At 39.6% G+C, this 3,842-nt stretch overlaps 1 long non-coding RNA gene across 3 annotated transcripts in view; it reads left to right on the forward strand.

Moving 5' to 3' along the window:
* LOC145445049 (uncharacterized) overlaps positions 1–3,842 on the forward strand; it is a 199,089-nt gene that overhangs the window by 29,752 nt on the left and 165,495 nt on the right. The window lies entirely within an intron of this gene.

A 3,842-nucleotide genomic window follows, 5' to 3' on the forward strand; every position in this document is an offset into this window, starting at 1 on the left:
GTCCAGCGGCATATGCACATCGTGCACTCATGGTATACATACACACAGATCGTGTGTATGTGTATCATCATACGTTGTTAATGCCGCAAAAACATCAAGGACAAAAATATACTACGTCCTTTCCGTATTGGTATCTCATCGATAAGTCGAAATCAATGCCTTCAGTGTGTGATCCAACTGTCATACTGGTAGTGGAAGATGACCGTGGAGTAGATAGGTCTACAATTCACTCCAAGGCAGTATTACATGGTATAAGCGAGGTAAATGGTGTCGTTATCTATTTCAATATTGAGAAAATGCTATGGGTCATTGACCATACGATTTAAAATGCGAACAGCATCCTTGTGACGGTATTCACGAGCTATTCACTTAATTCACGCTCTACCTGTGTATACCTGCACAGTTATTCCTTCTATATAGTGTTCTATGTACAGTCCTAACATATCCTCCTAAAATTTGTTTTATAACGGCCTAAACTTGGGTTCTAACTCAACTATCAGCGGCAAATATTTGCTTGCGAATTTTATGATCATATACCACGTAGAGAAAAACCATTAGGCCCTGTCCAGTCGCATGTTAAAACGGCTAGATGACGTCAGATTTGCGATGGATTAGGATTTGCGATGATATTCAAACGGTGGTTAAATGTGGACTTTCGATGATACATCACGGTTCGACCGAAAAAGCGTGATCATGATCACGTAACGCCGATTCTTTGATCCGGAATAAGTACCATGTCGTGCTTTCTAGCTCGTTTCCCAATAACCACCAAAATCTGTACGAATACAATGTGCGGCACGAGAACACCTGACAATAGCGACATTCTGCCATCCGCATAACGGCTTGAACACCAAGTCAAATCGAACATGAAACCAGCAGGCCATCTGTTACGTCAGAATGGTACAAATGACCGAACTGGTGACGTTCTCAATCAGATTGAAGTTTGATGTTTTAATTCTCTTATCAAAGGAAATTACATCTTGCATTTTGAACTTGAGGTATAAAATTCTGATATATCTAGCGGACCGGCAGATAAGTCACCGCGTACCAGCGTTTAGAAACCGCCGATCTAGATGGAAGTATTGAGCCTGCTGAACATGTTAATTCACCCGTGTGTGTAAAAGAAAATGTCCTCATTTTCAATTTCGTAGCATAGACACCAATCTAGTGCAGTGGTTTCGCAACTTTGTGGACTCAACGCACCCTTATCACGCTCAACATGTCATTATCTCCATCCTAGAATAAGTATAGATGCCATCAGTAATATTATCCTTCTATTTTTCCGTATGATTCGAAAAAGTTGAATCCACTCAAGTAGTTTTGATTGTGTTCGTCTTCCCAACTATGGGGCGATATTGCCCACTTTTAGGAACCACTGATCTAGTACTTTGTTGTGAACTTTGAGTATCAACCCTGCTTCAGACATGTAGACGACCAGTACTGTTGCAGAAAGAACCTTTTATTTAGAGGTAGCCTAAACGACAGATGACAAATATTTATGTGCTTTTGCCTATTCCGGGGAGATTACCAAATGACGTGCGAAGCAGTGACCTGATCGTTTGTCATATAACACGAGAATTGGGTAATCCTATCTCGAGTGAGCAAGAATTCATACGCTGTATTTCTGCATTCCGTGACAACGGGATCGTTCAATCCACTTCGGGTCAAAACGAAATCAGATATACATCGTATCTGTTAGAGTGGTTCCGACTGGCAAGCAGCACCGTGACGAAACATTCGACAACCCGTCAGCGATGTACGACAACGAAGGGCTCTTAGATTGTGTCAATATCGAACCATGATTTTGAATTATTATGTAAAAATGTGTTTTTCTTGGAACTAATGGCAGAGATCCGTTGCTGCCACATATCAACTGCCACATATCAAATACCAATATCAAATATGAAACTGAAACACCGATGTCGACAACATATTTGTCAATGACTTTACGCTAGGTGGGAGTGTTGGCTGGTGATTCCCAAGCGTCGCTGGAATGAAAAAGGGCGAAAAACTACGGATGGATATTTTCACGACATATTGTAAAAGATGTGTTAATAGCAGCGCGAAAATTTCAGGTCTATTTTCAGCCAATAATCCGAACAGGTCATCAACAAATATCTCTACCCAATTTCCATGTCACACATCTTTCGGTGCGAGCACCTGCCATCGTTTCTTACGATTCCATATTATTTAACATTTCTTGTTAATTTTTGTTAGATCTCGCTGACTCGAGTTGTCATAGTAAATTTCCATGTCGTATAGTTACATTGCTGAAAGAAAAAAGAACAGGGATGCTCGCAACAACGTTGTTGGCCGTCGGAATTCGTTTTTCCGATATTTACCGCTGCGAAGAACGGTAGATATTGAACCATAATCTCGCAAGGTCGAAGACTGTGGGACATATTTTTTGGTTATTTAATTTATATCTGGATGCTCTATCCACAAGTCGTTTCCCTCCCTTACATTGCCTTTGGCATTTGTCGATTCTTTGAATTACTAATATCGTTACTAGGGCAAGTTTTTGTTGCACTAAAATCGCGAGAAAGTATAGCATTAAATTTTACCAAAAGTTGAATTTGTAATATTTGTTGAATTATTAGGGTATGATATGCTCGAAACGTTCCGTTGTATAAACTATTACCAGCAGAGATGTCAAATTCGTTACCATGCCAGATATTACATTTTTCCCCGACACACATGAAGAAAATTACGCAATGCGGGAATAATTTTCCACAAAAGCCAAACAGCATAGCGATAACCACCTCCCCCTATTTAAAGCAAGTAGAATAACACACCCGAAACCCCCTAGTTCTGCAAATTCGACCCAAGGCATTACAGAAAGACTCACTCTTGGCGACTTTAACAAAATCAATAGCCTGAAAAAGGGGATTCAGAGAAAATGTAATCTTCGGCGGTCTTGCCTGGGCATTTGTGAAATATGTAGGCCGGGATTATATTCGTATACTGTCCGGATATTTTTATCTTGGCATTGTACATTGTATGTAGGGTTGCATTTAAAACAAAAACCAAATTAACACTAATATATTGAGAACGGGACCCTTGTTTAAGACATGATTTTATTGATTTTTCTGTAGCCATGACGTCACAATCTTTATTTGGGACGCCACATTGGATTGGCATACACAATTGAAAATGCAGGATAAATATGACTCCTTCGGCGAAGTGGGCTTTTGATCACTGTCAATAACAGAACAAAAATATCTTTAACAAGGACCAAATCGGTATGCATCATTTTACGGTAGCTGGTCATCATCATCAAAACACCCATTCCTTACTAATGATCGTTATCTATACTTGCTATAACTGTTGAGCCGACGACGATGTCCCGGGTTCCAGCAACTCCACATCGTATTCGCCACCTATGTCTTGTTTAAATCGTCCGTAAGCTCATACTACAAGTTTTTCGAAATTATTTACGCAATTATGGCATAAATATACAACGTTCTATGAAACATAAATTCTATCTTCAAAAAGGCACTTGTTTAAAATACTTTTCGAAATATGATTTAATCAAAGTGTTCAAAAATGCCGTTTATTTGAAATGCAACCCTAATTGCATGTCATGAGAGGATGGAATGACTACTTCATATGGCTTATGTCCAGTGCTTTCTCCAATATAAATCATGTGAAAATCTCATGACGACATGAGCACGTGAACAGAGTCCTGGAAGCGCCACAGTTGAATTAGTTGTGGGTTGCTAATGTAGTATGATTTTTGTTGTCAGGTACTTTGGAATTGGATGCCAGGGAGGTCATCACTTGGCGCTTAGCAGAACCATCTCAAACTAGACTAACACCCTACAATAATTCATGATGTTACA

The sequence above is a fragment of the Botryllus schlosseri genome, chromosome 1, assembly GCF_051294905.1.
Source record: "Botryllus schlosseri isolate E-star chromosome 1, Bs_hap1, whole genome shotgun sequence".
In the NCBI taxonomy this organism is placed as follows: domain Eukaryota; kingdom Metazoa; phylum Chordata; class Ascidiacea; order Stolidobranchia; family Styelidae; genus Botryllus; species Botryllus schlosseri.